This window comes from Mesocricetus auratus, unplaced genomic scaffold, assembly GCF_017639785.1.
Source record: "Mesocricetus auratus isolate SY011 unplaced genomic scaffold, BCM_Maur_2.0 Super-Scaffold_100033, whole genome shotgun sequence".
Lineage (NCBI taxonomy): Eukaryota > Metazoa > Chordata > Mammalia > Rodentia > Cricetidae > Mesocricetus > Mesocricetus auratus.
The window spans coordinates 15,565,194-15,587,174 of NW_024429213.1; the positions used below are offsets into that span (position 1 = coordinate 15,565,194).

At 39.2% G+C, this 21,981-nt stretch overlaps 1 long non-coding RNA gene across 4 annotated transcripts; it reads left to right on the forward strand.

The window, feature by feature from the left end:
* Positions 1 to 110: 110 nt before the first annotated feature.
* On the forward strand, positions 111 to 20,655 carry LOC121135263. 4 transcript variants are annotated; one of them, XR_005872457.1, is made up of 5 exons: positions 1,698 to 1,807; positions 5,217 to 5,395; positions 6,425 to 6,475; positions 9,684 to 9,770; positions 20,605 to 20,655. It is a non-coding gene; the product is annotated as an uncharacterized LOC121135263 (long non-coding RNA). The 4 variants fall into 4 exon arrangements; XR_005872455.1 differs by lacking the exons at positions 1,698 to 1,807; positions 6,425 to 6,475 and adding an exon at positions 111 to 197; XR_005872456.1 differs by lacking the exons at positions 1,698 to 1,807; positions 6,425 to 6,475 and adding an exon at positions 270 to 374.
* The last annotated feature ends 1,326 nt before the right edge of the window (positions 20,656 to 21,981 follow it).

The following is a 21,981-nucleotide window of genomic DNA, read 5'->3' on the forward strand; positions in this document are numbered from 1 at the left end:
TATCCTCAGATATTTGTTGATATTTTTGTTTATTGTAACGTGATGCGTAAGTCCTATGTATACGTCAGTAAAGCACTCTTGGCCAATAGGGAAGCAAGATAGGTGGGACTAGGAGTCCAGGAGGACTCTGGGTAGGAGAAACACATGGAGTCAAGATGTAGCTGCGATATGGTTAAGAAGTTAAGAACTCTTCTCCGGTAAGATTAATACTTAGATTAACAATTATGGGATAAATACTTAAGTCAGAGCTAGCCAGTATAAAGCAAGCAAGGCCAACAGCTTCATAATTAACTACAGCGTTTTGTGTGGTATTTGGGGACTACAAGGCTGCAAATCCCAGTCACCTGGTGTGGAAAAACCAAAGCAGCTTGCAAGTAAAATCCTGCTCTCTACAGTAAAGGGGGTTGATTCTCTGATTCCTTTCTCAGTCACTTTATCATCTGTATAATAGGGACACTGATTTTTTGAGTTAACCTTGTAACCTGCCACTTTGCTGGAGGTGTTTATCAGCTCTAGGAGTTCCCTTGCAGAGTTTTTGGGTCACCTGTGTAAACACTGATATCATCTGCAAATATTGAAAGCTTCACTTCTTTTGCTATTTGCATTTCCTTGATCTCCTTTTGTTGTTGGTCTAGCTGGAACTTCAAGTACAATATTGAAGAGATATGGAGAGAGTGGATAACCTTGTCTTGTTCCTGATTTTAGAGGAGTTGCTTTGAGTTTCTCTCCATTTAGTTTGATGTTAGCTGTTGGTTTACTGTATATTGCTTTTATTATATTCAGGTATGTTCCTATTATCCCTGATCTCTCTAGGACCTTTATCATGAAGGGGTGCTGGATTTTGTCAAAGGCTTTTTCAGCATCTAGTGAGATGATCATGTGGTTTCTCTTTTGTAGTTTGTTAATATGGCGGATTACATTGATAGATTTCCTAATGTTGAAGCATCCCTGCATTCCTGGGATGAAGCCTACTTGATCATGTTGGATGATTTTTATGATGTGTTCTTGAATCCGACTTGCTAGTATTTTAATGAGTAATTTTGCATCGATGTTCATTAGGGAATTGGTCGCTAATTTTCTTTCTTAGTTGTGTCTTTGTGTTGCTTGGATATCCAAAGTAATTGTAGCATTATGAGAAGAGTTTGGCAGTGAGCCTCTTGCTTCTATTGTTTGGAAGACTTTGAAGTATGGAATTAGCTCTTCTTTGAATTTCTGGTAGAACTCTTCACTGAAGTCATATGGGCCTGGGCTTTTTTTGGTTGGGAGGATTTTGATGACTGTTACTATTTCATTAATGGTTATAGTTCTGTTTAGTTTGCTTATCTGTTCTTGACTAAATTTTGGCAGTTGATATCTATCTAGGAAATAGTCCATTTCCCTTAAATTTTCAAATTTTGTGGAGTTCAGGTTTTCAAACTATGCCCTGATGATTCTCTGGATTTTCTCAGTGTTTCTTGTTATGTCCTCCTTTTCATTTCTGATTTTGTTAATTTGCATGTTCACATTCTGCTATTTGGCAAGTTTGGACACAGGTTTGTCTATCATGTTGATTTTCTTAAAGAACCAACTCTTTGTTTCATTGATTTTTTTGCAATGTTTTCCTTGTTTCTACTTGATTGATTTCAGCCCACAATTTAATTATTTTCTGTCATCTACTCCTCCTGGGTGAGTTTGCTTCTTTTTGTTTTAGAGCATTCAGCTGTACTAATAGTTCTCTTGTGTGGCTGTTCTCCAGCTTCTTCATATGGGCACTTAGTGCTCTGAACTTCCCCCGTAGCACTGCTTTCAAAGTGTCCCATAGGTTTGGGTATGTTGTGTCTTCATTCTCAGTGAATTCCTAGAAGTATTTAATTTCTTTTTTAAATTTCTTCCTTTACCCAGTTATAGTGCAATTGTGCATTGTTCAATATCCATGAGTTCTTAAGGTTTCTGCGATTTCTGTTACTGTTGAATTCTAATTTTAATGCATGTTGGTCTGATAAGATACAGGGGTATATTCCAATTTTATGTAGCTGTGGAGGTTTGCTATGTTTCATATTATGTGGTGAATTATAGAGAAGGTTGTTTCTTCTTTTCTTTCATTTCATGTATTTTTTGTTTTTTCTTATTTTTCTTTAAGGGATTTCCTCATTTCCTCTGTGAGTTTCTCTATTATGTTCATAAAATAATTTTTAAGTTCTGTCTCTTCTGCTTCATCTATGTAGTGCTTTTAAGGTCTTGCTGGTGTTGGGTCTCTACATTCTGGTGGAGTCATGTTGGACTTTCTATTGCTGAGTGAGCTCTTATTCTGACTTCTTCTCATCCCTTCTTCAAGTGGGTGCAGGTGGGGTCTTTCTGTCTCCACTCGTCTCCTTATTTCCTGAAGCTGAACCTGGGAATGCTGGAGGGTGTGTTTTGAATCTGGGGATGCTGAGAATGGGTCTGAAATGACTGAGGGCTTTCCTGTGTGGCAGACCCTATGGATGCCAGGAGAAGGCTACAAGAATATTGATTAAGTGGGTGATGGGCGGGGGAATGTACCCAGGGGGACCCAAGCTCACCTGAGGCAGGGAACACTGGTGGGTGAGGTTTGGAAGGTGCGCTTTTCATAATAGAAATGGAAGAGGAGATATTGGGACCTAAAGTGACGTAGCAGAGAGGCACTGGGAATAGAAGAGGGAGGGGAAAGCATGGTTGGGATGGAGAATAAATAAATTAATTAAAAAATAAAGGCTAGAGAAATGACATGGTAAATGAAGGTATTTGGTTCTTTTTAAACAGGGTGTGTACTTGAGTTGTAGTAACAAATAGTGATTCACAACCCTAGTTCCATTTGTGTAGTTTCAGTGTGTCTAATACCCTGCTTTTTCCTCCGTGGGCATTGCGTGTGTATGTGTAATGTATATACATATTTGGCCAAAACATTTTCCTTTGTCTAACTAATTAAATCTAATGTAATTAGAAAAAGTATTAATAATTGGTCCTTTACTTTCCTACCAAACAAACAATTTGTCTATACCCCACAAAACCTTGGCTGTTTTGAAACTTGTGAATATTTACAGATCAGATTGGTAGGGGCATTTTCTGTTGCTGTGGCCTAGGGTGTCCTTTTCAGGGGACTATTGTACATATATTTGCTTTTCTAGGAACCACCTTTTCTGGTAAATTGCCCACTTTTCTTCTCAGTTCTATACAGAATTCTTCTTGATTTGTAATTTTTCCTGATATAACTTCTGCATATCTTTCCCCATGTGATATATTTGTGATTAAAGTCACTTTGTTTGAAATATAAATCTCACTTTAGAGCTTACTTTTGTCTATCCAGTCTGACAAGGAACACATTTGAGACAGAGCACAGCCTCCTGTAGCCCTGCACATTGCTTACCTGTAGGCTGAAGATGAAGTAGAGGAAGGCAGCCCCAACCTGCATTCAGAGCACCTGACACAGTGGTCCTTGGGGGAAGAGCTTCCTTTTTGTATTTACAACAGTAGAGAAGACTTTGTGCCCTTAGTCAGACCCCATGTTTCCAACGCTCTTCCACATCTGGGGGAAAAGACAAGAAATTTGTTGCATAGAGTCCTTCTTAGAAAATAGCCTCAAGGATGAGGACGCTGTGTAACAGACTACCAGTTGAGATTCAGGCTCCTTAATTCTCTTCCCCCTGGGCACACAATTCCAGCCCAGGTTCTGAGGTCTGAACACTTTTGAGTATGGAGTAGTGCCTAATTTCCATGTCAGGAGATCAGGAAGGGATGTGGGAGCAAATCATTAACTTTTTTTGGTTAGGAATATCCTTTTTAGTTTCAAACCTTTATTTAATTTAATTTGTTTCAATGTGTTTCTGAACACAGAGTACAGAGGCCTCCTTTCAGGAATCACATGTATTTTTCCATATATTCTTTATTTAAATTTTTATACATGTCACTTTCAGTTCCCTCTCCCTCCCCTCCACCCCCACTCCCAATCTGCCCAACCCATCACCCCCACTCCATCCCCCTTATGCTCCCCAGGGTGTGCAAGGGCCTCCATGAAAGATTTTCAGGTTCTGACACATCATCCCCAGAAGGACTCAGGTTCTTCCTCAAGTGTCCAGGATAAGAGAACATCCCTCCATGGGTCATGGGTTCCCAGATCCTTCAGTATGCCAGGAATAAACACTGTGGAGTCTCATGTATTATAGCAGGAAATAACTCTTGGCTGCAAGCTCTTTAAACACTGAGTCATCTCGCAGACAGTTCTTTTGTATTTCTGTTAGAAATGGGAATTAAATTCATGACATCACACAGGCTGTAAACTGTTCTACTACTAGGGAATAGTCTGAACCCAATTTTTCTTTTCTGCGACAGAATCTCAGTATGTACTCTAGGATGTCTTTGAACTCACAGCAATGCCCCTGCACCAGCCTCTTGAGTAAATAATTGCATTCACAAGCCACAAGTTTCAGCTTCCCAAAGTTTCCATTTTTTTCTTTTGAGTTGTCGATTGTTAAGGGTTATATTAAGTAAAGGTTCTGTGTTGCAGATGTCTGCCATATCACTACTCAAGGCTGAAGCAGGAGAATGATGAGACCAACACACTTTATTCTTTGTTAGGGCTTCCATTGCTGTGATAAAACAACAGCAGTAAAAGCATCTAAAGGAGTAAATTATTTATCTCATCTTACACATCCAAGTCATAGCCCATCACTGAGAGGATTCAGGGCAGAAACTGGGGAATGACAGGAACATGGAACGTGGAAGTAGAGCAGAAAACATGGAGTATCACTGCTGACTTGCTGGATCCTTGTGGTTTGCTCTTTCTGCATTCATATACAGGTCATTCCCACCTGCCTAAGGGTGAAACCACACACTATTGCCTGCACCATCCCACATCTTAACTATTTAAGAAAATACATGACAGGCTTTTCAAAAATTCTATTTTATGGTATCATTTTCTCAATTTTTGTTTCTTCTTCTCAACCAGTACTGAACTTACCTCAAAATAAAATTGTAAAAACCTATAAACATATACTTTGATAAATCCTTTGAAAGGAGCAGCTACACATACACACACATAAACACACACTCACAAACACACACACACACACAGAAACACACACTTACACAGTTATCAAAGCATGTTTACAGGATCTGTAAGCCCCAGAATGTATCCTTTCCCACAGCAAGTAGGATCTATTATTTGAGGGGGGTCTCAGGTAAACCGTTTTGCTTTACATATAACAATGAGCTTGTTCCAGGGACATGGAAGAAGACTATTTCAGAAGTCAAGTAAAGTCACATTTGAAGAGAAAATGTCCACTCAAGAAAGAGTGACACCTGGAGATCTGGGGGACAGGAACAGGAAAGCAACAGCTACCAAGTTTGAAAACCAATGACCTGACAATCTGTGACAGAAACTACTACTTAAATATTTGAGGTAAACTGATGGAGGTATTATTTCCCTCATTATGGATTGCTTTCTCTGCTTGTAACTTTATAAAGAAGGCTAATGTTTCTTGTGTAATAATTTTTTATCCTGCTAATTTTCTGAAAGTATTTATCACTTATATAATTTTCCTGGTGGAATTTTTTAATGTACTGTATGTATAAAATCATATCATCTGCTAATAACAACAGTTCAACTTCTTTCCTATTTGTATTTCTCTGGTCTTCTTCAGTTGACCCATAGGTCTACCTAAGAGTTCAAGTGCTTTATTAAATAAGTCTGGAGAGAGTGAACATCTTCGGGCTGTTTCCAATTTTAATGGAAGTGCTTGTAATTTCTCTCTGTGTAGGATGAGGTTGGCTGGTGACCTGCAAAACTACCTTTTTGTGTTGAAGAATGTCCCTTTTTATTCCTTGTCTATCCAGGACTTATACTATCAATAATTGGTGCATTATGTAAAATGCCCTTTCTCCATCTATTGTTTAAATGAGTTTCATTTTGTTTATGTGGTGGATTACATTCATTTATTTCAGTATATCAGACCATCCATTCATCGCTGGGATGAAGTTTAGTTGAACAATTTGGATAATCATACGGTTCTGCTCTAGACCACTGTCTCTCTCTTTATACTTTCATTGGATCCAGATGTTGAATTCTGGTATTTCTCAAATACCATATATCCCTTTTGTACTTTCAAAGGACTAAATTTTGAAAGTATTATCCTGGCCCATTTAGATTCTTTTTAATAGGTTTCCATTGTCTTGGTATCTTATCACAGCAATAGAACATGGACTAACACAGACAACTTAGTGTTTGTTTTGTTATTTTAGGTGCCCTAGTGTTTGGTGCATAAATATTTAGGATTGTAATACCCACTTGTTGTAATTTTCTTTACTGAGCAGTGTAGTGTCCCTACCTCTTAGTTTTGGTTTGAAGTATATTTCATCATACATTTAAATGTGTATGTCTGCTTAATCCTTGGTGCATTTGCTTACAACACATGTTTCTATTCTTTTTCAGAGGCAATGTCTCTCTTTGAAGAGGAAATGTGTTTTCTGTATGTAGCAGAAGGTTGGATACTGTTCTCTAATCTAGTCTTTTAGTCTGAGTCTTTTCGTTGGGGGAATTTGCACCATAGTGTTGAGAATTTTAAACTACCACTGCTTACTGATTCCTGTTATTTTTTCTTATGGTGCAAGTTCTCTTTACTTCATTTGACTTATTTGTTCTGGGTTTATTTCTTGTGTTTACTTGTGTTTGGTTCACCCTTCATCATGAAGTTTTCTTTCCAGTGGCATCTGTAGAGCTGGAGTGATAAATATAATTTTTTAAAACTTAGTTTGATTGAGGGAGGCTTTTTGTCCTCTGAGTGTGGGTCACAGTTTTTCCGGTATAGAAGTCTGAGCTGTCATCTATGGTCTCTCAGGCCTTCTGGCTTTCAGAGACTCGACCATGAAGTTGGGTGATTTTCTAATGGGCCTGAATTTATGTGATACGTGACCCTTTTCTTTTGCAGTTAAATACACTTTCTTTGTTATGTATATTTAGAGTTATGATGTAGCTTCTACAGGACTAAGTTAAAGTTTGCAGAGGTCATCATGCAGGATAAGTAGATGAGTGAAAATTGCCTATCCAACTACCAGGCCAATGTGGTCACTGGGAGTTCCTGTTAGAAAGTGTATTGGTGGAGAGGTAGCTGCCATAAAGGCATGGATATGTGCTTAAAGAAAAGGAAGAACCAGGCTTGTATTTATTTATCTCAGGGTCTGCAGTATTCTTGAATTGTTTATATTGGCTGTGTTTAAATTTTGTAAGTCACATATTTCCAGAGTTCATTTACTTAGATATTCTGTATAATATTATATATTGTTTAAGGGTCATCCTAATAATTAGTTGAATTACATTGGTAACTCTTTTAATGGTCTTATAAATCTCTCAATTTCTGGTTCTCAACAAGGAAAAATCTGCTGAAAACCTATGGGTTTTTTATGTTCATGGACTCAAATTTTAATATTAACAGTCTGCTTTGCCCAAAACAACTTTTTATATGGTAAGAAGTGGATACTTCAGAGACTGAATGGTACCTCATGTAGAAGTAAGAATCTCCAAAATCTGGCATTCAGAATATCACTTGAATTGTCTTAAGTGTGCCATAAGTTTTGGAAGACTGAAGAAATCACTATCACCAAATTCCTAAAGAAGTGATTTATTGTAAACCGTTACTAAGCTTGAAGGAATATCTTTGTTAGTAGATATACTTTTTGGAATTACAACAAAGGTATACAATATTACCATAGAAAATTAGTGAAAATATTGATATTGCCTTATATGATAATTTTACCAAAAATTGCAAATTTTTAAGGGGCATGTTATCAAAGAAATTCTTGTGATACAGAAATTGGCACACAAACAAACAGGAGGCTAGGTTACTCAACAGTTTCTTATAAGAACAGTTATTATGGGGAGTCCACCAAAGATGACCACTCAAAAAAATACTGAAAGTATATATTCCAGTTTGCTGGGGCGATACTCAGGTAGAAGGCAGAAAATCCATCTTGGTGTCTTGCTGGGAAGCTGCAGTGTTGAGGTTTTGCACAAACAGCTACATCAGTAGTAGCTAAGGAAAACAGTTAGTTGGGTATGGGATAGGGATGTTCTGTGAAAGCACTCAGTTTAATAGATTCTAATATAAATATTTAGCAGGAGTGGGTCTGCAGAAGGAGACATTTTCTAAAATATGTTTTTATTTAATTTAGAAACATGCATACTTCAAATGGTAATCCCAGGTACCTCTCCCACCTCTCCTCCCTTGTCCCTCCAATACCACACCACCTGCCTCAACTACCAACATGCCCCTAGCCCAATCCCCACATTATTCCCCAGGGAGGGTGAGGTCCTCATTGTGGGGGTCTCCAGAGTCTGTCATTTCATCCAGGGCAGGACTTCGGCCCTTCACCATGTGTCCAGGCTGAGAGAGCATTCCTCCATGTGGAATGGGCTCCCAAAGTTCATTTATTTATACATCATGGTGAACACTAATCTACTACCAAAGGCCCCAACGATTTCTGAGGCCTAGAAGGAGACATTTTAACGTAACGTAAGATAAGCGGTTGGGTGAGATAATGGTTTATACAGACAATGAAACATGATCTACAATAAATAGCTGGAGGGGAAGGTTTGCACAAGCACACAGTTTAGCAGATGCTAGGATAAGCAGTTAGCTGTAGGGGAGGTTTGCACAAGTAGACAGTTTAACATGAACTACAGTAAACAGCTGACTGGAGAGGAAGGTTTCCACAAGAAGACAGTTTAACAGAATCTAAAATAAGGAGTTAGATTGAGAGGAAGTTTTGAACAAACTGACATGCTCAGATAAACCGTTAGCTGCAGTGGGAGATTTGTACAAGCCGGCAGTTTAACATGAGCTAAGATAAGCAGTTTTCTGGAGCATATTGACCTTGGCTTCCTGGGACAGAGTTGGGTAATTTTCCACATGGGTTCCCATCAGAGTCAAATTCTAGTTGAGCCTATAGTGGCCTCAATAAGAATACAAGATGGAGGAAGCTCTTCACTGTCTTGTCCTCTTCCACAGTGACATTTACTCAAGTTTGTTGAAAGCCTTTATAACAGATAGTTGAGGAAGGTTTAAGGAACACCTCACAGGTTACATCTTGTTTTGAAGTTCTTTAAGTCAAATGGAATTAAACACCTACAAGAATTCCAATATTGCTATAAATATTGTGCATCTGTAACTTGCAAGAGAATGCCTTTAACTTTAGAACCTGCATCAGCCCAAAGATGTTCCCCATAGGTGATGACATGGCGGTTATAAATAACTAACTCATAATGGTAATTACATAGAATCCTACTTCATATTGAGAATTTAGAAGACAATACCAGAATGAAAGTGACAAAAATGTTGCCCATAGATCTAAATGAACGTTAAAGAGTAACTCTAAACAAAGATTTCCCAATATATCACATATAGGCAATTGATACCACTCAATTCTCTTACAAGAATGAGCATCCCTAGAGACCTTAAGATATTACCAGATTAAATCTATTGAAAACTTTATACACTATATCACTTTTAGAATAATTTCTCTAAACATATCAAGTAGTAACATGAGTGGCCCTGATAATTTCCTAGGGAGTGGCACTATTAGGAGGTGTGCCTTTTTTGGAGCAAGTATGTTACTTTGGTTGCAGTCTTCGAGGTTCTCTGTGCTTAGGATATCAACCAGTATCTCAGTTGTCTTTCTGTTGCCTTTTGTTCAAGATACAACCAGCAGCATATGTGCCTCAACCTGCCACGATCCCTGTCATGTTCTCCACCATGATGGCAATGGACTGAAACTCTAAAATTGTAAGTGAGCCAATTAAATATTTACTTTATAAGATATGCTATGGTCAAGGTGTGTCTTTACAGATATGAAAACATAGGTAGCAGCTTCTTTCATATTCCTGTTATAGACCTGTCAATTTTTTGATTTGGAAAAATTTGTACTATGGTACTTTGTGTTTGGAAAATATTGCATCGCTTTAATTGATGCTTAATGAACCATACAAGTAGAGCATAGAAGATATAGTACTAAGAGTTATTTGGACTATGGGGGCTCACTCAAAGAGAAATTCACACAGAGGAGAAGAATTTTTATTTATTTATTTATTTTTATTTTTTTTTTTATTTTCCAGTTTAAATTTAGATAAGAAACGAGGTTGCTTCACAAGTCAGTTCCAGGTCCTTCTCCCATTCCCTCCCCTCCTCCCGTGCCCTCCCCCCAACCCCCCCCCCCGTGTTATCCCCTCATTCCCCCAGGGAGGGTGAGGCCCTCCATGGGGGTGTCCATAGTCTGTCATTTCATATAGGGCAGGGCCTAGACCCTTCCCCAAGAGTTCAGGGTGAGAGTGCACCTCACATTGTTCTATGGGAGTCCAAAGTCCGTGTGTATACTTGGGATGGGTACTGATCTGCTGCCCAAGACTCAATAGATTCCCTAGGCCTCCTCACTGACACCCATATTCAGGGGGTATTGATCAGTCCCATGCTGGATTCCCAGGCTGATGCCTGGGTTTCAAGAGTTAACCTTTGTCTAATCAGCGGTTTCTGGGGGGTTAAACCAGCCCAGTCTTAATCCCTTTGATCACCAGTCCTCCCTCTCTGTTACCGGCTTTCTTGAGTTCAGCTCAGTACTTAACCAAGGGAGTCTGCCTCTTCTTCGATCAGCCACTAAATGAAGTTTCTGTTTCCCAGACTCTCTGGCCATAGGATTGTAGGCTGGCATTCCCCAGATCTATGTCTAAAATCCATATATGAGAGAGTACATGCCATGTTTCCCTTTTTGTGACTGGGTTACCTCACTCAGGATGGTTTCTTCTAGTGTCATCCATTTGCCTGCGAATCTCATGATTCCATTATTTTTTTCTGCTGAATAGTACTCCATTGTGTAGATGTACCACATTTTCTCTATCCACTCTTCGGGTGAGGAACATCTAGGTTGCTTCCAAGTTCTGAATATTACAAATAAAGCTGCTGTGAACATAGTGGAACAGACATCTTTGTTGTATGAATGGGCATCTTTTGGATATATGCCTAAGAGTGGAGTTGCTGGGTCTTGTGGTATGTTTATTCCCATTTTTCTGAGGAATCTCCATACTGATTTCCAAAGTGGCTGAACCAGTTGGCACTCCCACCAGCAATGGAGGAGTGTTCCCCTTTCACCACATCCTCTCCAGCATAAATTGTCATTGGTGTTTTTGATTTTAGCCATTCTGACAGGTGTGAGATGGTATCTCAGAGTTGTTTTGATTTGCATTTCCCTGATGGCTAAAGATGTTGAGCACTTTCTCAAGTGCCTCTCAGCCATTTTAGACTCCTCTATTGAAAACTCTCTATTTAGTTCTGCAGCCCACTTTTTAATTGGGTCCTTTGCTGTTTTGGAGACTTGCTTCTTGAGTTCTTTGTAAATTTTGGAGACCAACCCTCTGTCAGATGTGGGATTAGTGAATATTTTTTCCCATTCTGTGGGCTGCCTTTTTGTCTTGCTGACTGTGTCCTTTGCCTTACAGAAGCTTATCAGTTTCAGTAGGTCCCATTTATTAATTATTGATCTCACTGTCTGTGCTACTGGTGTTATGTTCAGGAAGCTGTCTCCTGTACCAATTCGTTCAAGGGTACCACCCACTTTCTCTTCTAAGAGGTTCAGTATGGCTGGATTTATGTTGAGGTCTTTGATCCATTTGGACTTAAGTTTTGTGCAAGGCGATAAACATGGATCGATCCGCATTCTTCTACATGCCAGTCTCCAATTATGCCAGCACCATTTGTTGAAGATGCTTTCTTTATTCCATTGTATATTTTTAGCTTCTTTGTCAAAGATCAGATGTTCGTACGTGTGTGGGTTAATACCCGGATTTTCAGTTCGATTCCATTGGTCTACCTGTCTATTTTTGTGCCAATACCAAGCTGTTTTCAGGACTATAGCTCTATAATAGAGCTTGAGGTCAGGGATGGTGATGCCTCCGGAAGTTTCCTTGTTGAACAGGGTTGTTTTGGCTATCCTGGGTCTTTTGTTTTTCCATACAAAATTGATTATTGTTCTTTCAAGGTCTGTGAAGAATTGTGCTGGGATTTTAATGGGGATTGCATTGAATCTGTAGATTGCTTTTGGCAGGATTGCCATTTTTACTACATTGATCCTACCTATCCAAGAGCATGGGAGATCTTTCCATTTTCTGAGGGCTTCTTTAATTTCTTTCTTTAAAGATTCAAAGTTCTTACGATACAGGTCTTTCACTTGTTTGGTTAGCGTTACCCCAAGGTATTTTATGTTGTTTGTGGCTATTGTAAAGTGTGATGTTTCTCTGATTTCTCTTTCAGCCCTTTTATCATCTGTATATAGTAGGGCTACTGATTTTCTTGAGTTGATCTTGTAGCCTGCCACTTTGCTGAAGGTGTTAATCAGCTGTAAGAGTTTCCTGGTAGAGTTCTTTGGGTCATTGATGTAAACTATCATATCGTCTGCAAATAATGAAAGTTTGACCTCTTCCTTCCCAATTTATATCGCCTTGATCCCCCTTTGTTGTCGTATGGCAATAGCTAGAACTTCAAGTACCATGTTGAAAAGGTATGGAGAGAGTGAACAGCCTTGTTTTGTTCCTGATTTTAGAGGAATTGCGTTGAGTTTCTGTCCATTTAGTTTGATGTTGGCTGTTGGTTTACTGTATATAGCTTTTATTATGTTTAAGTATGTCCCTGTTATCCCAGATCTCTCCAAGACCTTTATCATGAAGGGGTGTTGGATTTTTTTCAAAGGCTTTTTAAGCATCTAGTGAGATGATCATGTGATTTTTGTTTTTCAGCTTGTTTATATGGTGGATTACGTTGATGGATTTTCGTATGTTGAACCATCCCTGCATCCCTGGGATGAAACCTACTTGATCGTGGTGAATGATTGTTTTGATGTGTTCTTGGATCCGATTTGCCAGTATTTTATTGAGTATTTTTGCATCAATGTTCATGAGGGATATTGGTCTGAAGTTCTCTTTCTTGGTTGTATCTTTGTGTGGCTTGGGGATCAAGGTTATTGAAGCCTGATAGAATGAGTTTGGCAAAGACCCTTCTGCTTCTATTGTGTGGAACACTTTGAGAAGAATTGGTATAAGCTGTTCTTTAAATTTCTGGTAGAATTCTGCACTGAGGCCATCTGGACCTGGACTTTTTTTGGTTGGGAGACTTTTGATGACAGCTTCTATTTCCATAGGGGTTATAGGTCTATTTAAATTGCTTATCTGTTCTTGATTTAGTTTTGGCAAATGATAGCTGTCCAGGAAGTCATCCATTTCCTTTAAATTTTCGAATTTTGTGGAGTACAGGTTTTCAAAGTATGACCTAATGATTCTCTGGATTTCCTCAGAGTCTGTTGTTATGTCCCCCTTTTCATTTCTGATTTTGTTAATTTGCGTGTTCACTCTCTGCTGTTTGGTAAGTTTGGACAAAGGTTTGTCTATCTTGTTGATTTTCTCAAAGAACCAACTCTTCGTTGCATTGATTCTTTGTATTGTTTTCCTGGTTTCTACTTTATTGATTTCAGCCCTCAATTTGATTATTTCCTGGTGTCTACTCCTCCTGGGGGAGTTTGCTTCTTTGTGTTCTAGAGCTTTCAGCTGTGATGTTAATTCTCTGGTATAACTGTTCTCCTGTTTCTTCATGTGAGCACTTAGTGCTATGCACTTCCCCCGTAGCACTGCTTTCAAAGTGTCCCATAGGTTTGGGTATGTTGTGTCTTCATTCTCATTGAATTCTAGGAAGTCTTTAATTTCTTTTTTTATTTCCTCTTTGACCCAGGGATGGTGCAGTTGAGCATTATTCAATTTCCATGAGTTTGTAGGTTTTCTGCAATTTGTGTTGTTGGTGAATTCTAATTTTAAGGCATGGTGGTCTGATAAAATGCATGGAGTAATTCCAATGTTTTTGTAGCTGCTGAGGTTTGATATGTTGCCAAGTATGTGGTTGATTTTTGAGAAGGTTCCATGTGTTGGTGAGAAGAAGGTATATTCTTTTTATGTGGATGAAATGTTCTATAGATATCTGTTAATCCTAGTTGTGTCATTACTTCTATTAGACCCTTTGCTTCTTTGTTGAGTTTCTGTTTGGTATTCCTGTCTAGTGGTGAGAGTGGTGTGTTGAAATCTCCCACTATAACTGTGTGGGGCTTTAGATGAGATTCAAGTTCTAATAATGTTTCTTTAACGAATGTGGATGTCTTTGTGTTGGGGGCATAGATGTACAGAATAGACACTTCATCTTGGTGGGTTTCACCTTTGATGAGTATGTAATGACCTCCTTCATCTCTTTTGATTGATTTTATTTTAAAGTCTAGTTTGTTAGATATTAGGATTGCTACCCCTGCTTGTTTCTTGGGTCCATTTGATTGAAAAATTTTTCCCAACATTTAACTCTCAGGTAATGTCTGTCTTTGAGGGTGAGGTGTGTTTCTTGTATGCAGCAGAAGGAAGGGTTCTGTCTTTGAATCCATTCTGCTAGTCTGTGTCTTTTTATGGGTGAGTTAAGGCCGTTAATATTGAGGGATATTAATGACCATTGATTGCTCATCCTTCTTTGATTTGCGATGGTTGTTGTTGGTGGAATTATGTGTGGAATTTCACCCCTTTGTTCTTTTGGCTGTTGGTAGAGAGGGATTCTCTAATGCTTATGTTTTTCTGGTTGTAGTTAGCTTCCTTGGGTTGTAGTTTTCCTTCCGAAATTTTCTGAAGGGCTGGGTTAGTGGACACATATTGCTTGAATCTAGTTTTGTCATGTAATATCTTGTTTTCTCCGTCTATAGTGATTGAGAGCTTTGCCGGGTATAGTAGTCTGGGCTGGCATCCATGGTCTCTTAGTGTAGGTAGAATATCTATCCAGGACCTTCTGGCTTTCAGAGTTTCCATGGAGAAATCAGGTGTAATTCTGATAGGTCTGCCTTTATATGTTACTTGACCTTTTTCCTTAGCTGCTCTTAATATTCTTTCTTTATTCTGTATGTTTGGGGTCTTGATTATTACGTGGCAAGGAGATTTTTTTGTTTTCCAGTCTATTTGGTGTTCTGTAGGCTTCTTGTACCTTCATTGGCATGTCTTTCTTAAGGTTGGGAAAGTTTTCTTCTATGATTTTGTTGAATATGCCTTCTGCCCCTTTGAGGTGGATTTCTTCTCCTTCTTCTATATCTATTATTCTTAGGTTTGGTCTTTTCATGGTGTCCCATATTTCCTGGATGTTTTGTGTTAAGGATTTGTTGGATTTAAAGTTTTCTTTGGTTGGTAAATCCATTTCTCCTAGTGTATCTTCAACACTTGAGATTCTCTCTTCCATCTCTTCTATTGTGTTGGTAATGCTTGTATTGGTAGTGCCTGACTGTTTGTCCAGCTTTTCTATTTTCTGCCTTTCTTCAGATTGTGTTTTTTTTTTAATGTCTCTATTTCCGTTTTCAACCCTTGCAGTGTTTGCATTGCTTCTTGCAATTTTCTGTTTATCTGTTCGTCTGTTTGTTGCCTTTTATGAATTTTTTGGTTTGTTCTTTCTTCCATTTCTTGCATTTTTTGGTTTGCTTTTTGTTCCATTTCTTGCATTTTGTGCTTTGTTTCTTCTTCCATTTCCTGCCTTTTTTGGTTTGTTTCTTCTTCCATTTTTTTCATTTTTTGCTTTGTTTTTTCTACCATTTCTTGCATTTTTTGCTTTGTTTCTTCTTCCATTTCCTGCCTTTTTTGGTATGTTTCTTCTTCCAATTCTTGCATTTTTTGCTTTGTTTTTTCTTCCATTTCTTGCATTTTTTGCTTCATTTCTTCTTCCATTTCCAGCCTTTTTTGGTTTGTTTTTTCTTCCAATTCTTCCATTTTTTGGTTCGTTTTTTCTTCCATTTCTTGCATTTTTTGGTTTGTTTTCTCTTCCTTTTCTTTGAGGGATTTTCCAATATCCTCTTTTAGGGCCTCTATCATTTTCATGAAAGTGCTTTCAAGGTCGTTCTCTTCTGCTTCGTTCGCATTGGAATGTTGGGGTCTTGCTGGTGTGGAGTCTCTAGAATCTGGTGGTGTCATATTTGTTTTTCTGTTGCTGACTGTGTTTTTGTATTGTCTCTTTCCCATCTCTTCTTCTAATGGGTGCAGAAAGAGCCCCTTACTGGTCTGGGGACCAGCGTTCCCTTTTGGTGGGTGCTAGCAAGTCCAATAATCTGGTGGTTCTTCTATTCCTTGTCCAAATGCTGGTCCCGTGGGTGGAGAAGAAGAACAGGAATCTGGGGCGCTTAGCCTCCTACCTGGTCCCCTGGACCCTATGCTGGATCCTGTTGTACGTGATCCGGAACAGCTAGAGGAGAAGAATTTTAGTATATTGTACACAGATAGATAGTTCTTGCACATATTAGTGAAAACCTGGCTGCTTTTTTGTTCATTGAGACTGTCTGAGGGTAAATTGGAGATGTATAGATTAATATCTTCAACGGAATCAATCTTAAATCAGCCTAGTGTGTGCTCTCCTTTTTGGTTACCAGTGGTATCTCTTACTAACGTGTCTACATAAGGACAAGGAACAAGCCAAGAAAGGAAAAATACTGGATGGAAGAAAGAGCACCAGAAGGTGGAATGGATACAAATTATGTGTTCAATAGAGATAAGCACATAATAAATGGCAAAAAGTTTATGATGGCTTAGGGGCAAGATCCAACGAAGCTAAGTTTCCAGTTTGTGAAATAAAAAATTAAAGAAGAGTTTATAGTCTTCTGTGTTGGTGGAAGCCTTTAATCCCAGCACTCCTGAAGCAGAGTCTGACTGATTTGAGTTCCAGGCCAGTCTAGTGTTGAGATCCAGTTTAAGGATAGCCTAGCTTATACAATGAAGAACAGAATGTTGTTGAAGATATAAGAGAATCAGTGGCCATTTTCCAGCCCCAGCAAGCAGCAGGACTTGCCAGTTTCAGCCACGTGATTCTGTGATTAAAGATAAAATAAAACAGGCTGCATAATTTGTCCTTACGGAAAGCAACTGAGGCCAAGCATGTTTCAGGATTGGCACTCATAGGGGCCTAGAAAAACCATTTCATGAAGCTGTGAAGTTGAAACATGTATTGGCTAGGTAATTCTAAGATGCTATAGATGCCAAAGTCATGTGACACCTGCAAAGGAGAGCTGCAAGCAATGAGTAGAAACATCCCCAGGGAAAGAAGCATGTTGCAGAATACAAAGTTAAACATAATTGGAGATCTGAAGAGTGTTTTGATATCAGATGTTGAGTTAAAGGTTTTGGATTTTGCCAGCTCGTGTTCTAACTTCCTTCCTTCCAGTATTTCCTTGCTATGCTCCTTTCCCTGCATTTTGTAATGGACATGTATAGCATGGGCCATTCTATTTTGGAAGTATATTATATGTCTTTTGATTATTAGAAGTGATTACAGAAAGAGATTCCATGAATATTAGAAGAGACTCTTAACCTGTGACTTTAACACATTTTGGGACTGTATTTTTAAAGTTAGAATAAATACATTTTGAATCGTGTGATTTTTATAAGCTTATGTGTGTCAGGGAGTGGAATGTGGTTGTTTAAATGTACCTGGTCTACATAATCTCATTGGTACTGGTAATATTAAGAGGTGTGAATTTTTGGAGTGGGTATGGCCTTATAGGAGGAAGTGTTTCTCTGTGGGTGCAGATTTTGAGGTTTCCAGTGATCAGTGTACTGCCCAGTGTCTCAGCTGCCTTCTGTTGCCCCGTGATCCAGATTTAGCCAGCACCTTGTCAGTCTGCACGTTGCCATACTTTCTGCCATGCTCTACACCATGGTGTTGATGGATTGAATCTCTGAAACTGTAAGCATGACATCTCATTAAATACTGTCCTTATAAAACATGCCATGGTCACAGTGTCTCTTCACTAAGGCACATACTTATTTGTTGTACAATATTATTTTGAGATGTATTTCATTTGATTACGCTTTGTAGCATTTGTTTTAATGTTGCAAAGTTCTTCTGCATTTTTTTTAGTTTTGCAAGACAGGGTTTCTCTGTATTGTTTTGGAGGCTGTCGGTCCAGCCTGGCCTCGAACTCACAGAGATACACCTGCCTCTGCCTCCCGAATGCTGGGATTAAAGGCGTGCGCCACCACCACCTGGCTTCTGCATTCTTTTATGTTGCATTTGTTTAACTGTGAAGCAAGGTATGGAATAAGAGTGAAAGTAAGGCACACAGAAGAAAGAATAGGAACAATCCCAGAGGAAAAGGTAATCAGGATAATAAGTAAGAATAGATGGCTAGAAATATAACAACTAAGGCCTGGCGTAAATAGGTAAGAATAAGCATCATGATTTGGATTCTGATTGGTGGGCCTTCCAAAGACCAAAGAACCAAAAGAGCTAAAGAGTAAAAATCAGGCAACAACTGAAACTCTAGAAGAGAATGTAGGAAGGACCATGGAATGGAATTGACACAGTAGACTGCTTCCTGAAAATAAAACCAGTAGCAGAGACAAGGAGATCAACAGATAACCACTGGGAACTCCTGAAATTGAGAAGAAAAAAAACAACTCTGAGATACCATATTTCTCCTGTCAGAATGGCTAAAATAAAACACCAATGACCGTTTATTCTGGAGAGGATTTGAAGAAAGGAGAACAATTCTCCACTGGCAGTGACAACTCATACAGTCACTTTGCAAATCAGAATTGAGATTCCTCAGGAAAATGGGAATCAGTCTACCATAAGACCCAGTAATTCCACTCTTAGGCATATACCAAAAAGATGCATATTCATGCTACATACACATGTGTTCCACTATATTCTTAGCAGCATTATTTGTAATAGCCAGAACCGGGAAGCAACCTAGAAGCCCCTTAACTAAAGAGTGGATAGAGAAAATTTAGTACATTTACCCAATGGAGAACTACTCAGTAGAAAAAAAGTGGAATATTGAGATTGGCTGGCAAATAAACGGCACTAGAAGATACCATCCCTAGTGAGGTAAGCCAGTCACAAAAAGGAAAACATGGTATGTCCTCACTCATGTATGGATTTAGACATGGATCAGGGGCATGCCAGCCCACAAATCTCTCTGCCAGAGAGTCTGGGAAACAGATAGGACCCTAAGAGATATGCATAGTACCCAGCAGAAGTGGAATGAGGAAAGATCTCCTGAGGAGATTGGGAGCATGGGCTGGGAGGGGAGAGGGAGCTGGGATAAAGAGAGAATGGAAGAAGAGGGGACAGGAGGACATGAGGAGCAGGAAGATTGAGTTGGGGGAAGAATAGAGGAGTGCAGGACAAGAGATGCCATAATAGAGGGAGTTATTATAGATTTGAGGAAAGATCTGGCACTACTGAGGATTCCAGAGATCTACAAGGATGACACTAACTGGCAAACTAAGCAATAGTGGAGAAACTACCTTATATGCCCCTCTGTGATAATGAGTATGATGACTTCCTTATATGCCATCCTAGAGCCTTCATCCAGAAGCTGATGGAAGCAGAGTCAGACACCCACAGCTAAACACTCTACTGAACTCCTGGAATCCAGTGACAGACAGGGAGGACTGATGAGCAAAGGGGTCAAGACTAGGCTTATTTAACCCAGAGAAACAGCTGTCCTGAACAATTGGGAACACTTGGACCACAAAACTGATGGCTGGGAGGCCAGCATGAGACTGATCCTGACCCCCTGAATATGGGTGTCAAGGAGGAGTCCTATGCACACTATGAGGAATGTATAGTAGTTCAGTATTTATCCCTGGCATACAAATGGACTTTGGGTGCACATCCCACAAAGAGGGAGGCTCACTCAACCTGGACTGTGTGACAAGTGCTCTGATAATGAATACAAGGTTGTTGCTCGGTTCTGAATGCCTCTCAAAGTTCATCACTACAGAGATATCTTTGAAACCAGAGGAAAACCTAGGGCAGTAGCAATGGGCTGGCATCTTTGTTTTTGCAGTAGAAAGACAGGCCATGGAGTATGCAGTTTGTTCCAATTCTGTAAGTTTGTTGTGGAAGATGTACCCTTTTGTAGGATATTTATCACTGGCAGTGAGTATTCTGTGGATAAATTCATTAGTAGAGGGTAACTCATGAGGAGCTGTTATTCCAGAAACAGATAAACATTACCAGGCATGGGAGCATGGAAATGGCTCTGGTCAATATGTTTCTTTGGATCTCAATGTACATTGCTGCAGATATGAGGTTTGCCTCTCTGAGAGGCCACGAGAGTTTGTTTTAGAAGGAGCAGCCTCACTTGCAGTGGAAGAGAAAGATTAAAAGTGGCATGGATAGAAGATGTGCCTTGGTACCATTAGGTAGGATCTAAAACCCTGAAGCAATCTGAGGAGAGACTACTGGAAAAGGTACAACCTCACTAGCTATTCAGACTGCCATTTAGTTGAGAAACAAGGACAAGCTTATAGGCAACAGAGCAGCTGCAGGTCTAGAGTGAACCTTGACTAAACCTATATGACAAACTTCCTGTGTTACTTATGATGGAGCCAGAGTTGCCTGAGCTCTTTAAATCTCAGAAGATTTTAAGTGAATCCTATACATAGGATACTGCATGGTTTACCATTTTATAGTTTGTTTTTTTCTTTGGTTTGATCATAAGGCTGAGCTTCTTTTTCCCTCTTTGTCAAAGAATGTATTTACCTGATTTTGATTTTATGTTTATATATTTTTACAGGAGACAAGAGATGATAGACTATGGACATTTGAAGAGGCAGTAATTATTTTAAAGACAATGAAAATTTCAAATGTTTCATTTTTAAAAATTATGGCTTTGTTTTTTTAATTTTATTTTTTGAGACATGGCTTCTCTGTGTATCAGTGGAGCCTCTCCTGGAACTCATTCTGCAGAATAGCCTGGCCGTTATTTCACAGAGATCTGCCTACTTTTGTCTTCTGAGTGATGGTATTAAAGATGTGTGCCAACACCACCTGGAAAATTATGTAACATTAATTACCACAAGATTAATTGATATATGGAGGATGACCTAGGAAGGAAAGTTTATGACTTCATAGTGATGCATTTTTGTGAAGTGTGTGAGTAATAAGCTGTGTTAATTAGTAATTTTCCAACTTGACATGATCCATAAGCTTGGGTCATCTGGAAGGAGGAAACCTTCACTTAGAGAATGTGTCTGATTGACCTGTAGGGAAGACTGTGAAGCAATATATATACCATCAACTCCCCATGGGAAGTGATGCCTCTCATGGGATAATCAAAGTCTGTCACATTATATGGGCAAGGGCCTATGCCCTTCTCTTAACATGTGGCTAGCCTTGGAGAGTATCCCTCCTAGTGAAATGGGTGCCCAAAGTCCATTTATTCACAAGGGATAAATGCTGGCTACACTCCCAGAGGCCACATAGACTGCCCAGTCCTCCTACCTTACGCCAACATTCCATCCTATGTGAGGTAACCCAGACACAGAAAGAGAAACATATGATGTACTCACTCATATATGGATATTAGACATAGAGCAATGCATTACCAGCCTACAACCAACACCTTCAGAGAAGCTAGGAAATAAGGAGGACCCTAAGAGAGACATTCATGTTTCCCCAGAGAAGGGGAAAGGGGCATCATCTCCCAAGTGTTAATAAAGGTTAATAAAGTTTATACTTTCAATAGTTAAGCTTAAGGCAGACAAACCTCTAATACTTCAGAGACCTGCAGAACATGGCATTTAAAATGTAAACTTAAAGGTTGATAATATCAGACAGACTGCCAGATCCTATCAGTGACCCAAAGTGTCCAAAGAAGATTATGAGGCAAATTTGTCAAGATAGGGCTGGTGAAACCCACAGAGACTTTCTGTTGACAAGATTTCCATGAACTGTGCAAGTGAGAACATTAGACACAGAGATATAGACAGTTCAGGTGGCATTGAGTCTGTGAGAAGTGACGAAGGAAACCTAGTGCTGCAACACAAAGGCTAGGCAATACTTCAAAATATAGGAATGGCTCTCATAGCCAATCTTATGAGGAACCAAAGAGGTAGAGCAGTGAATGCTTCTCCAGATAGGTCTGGGAGTACAAGAAAGCTGGATTCTGGCA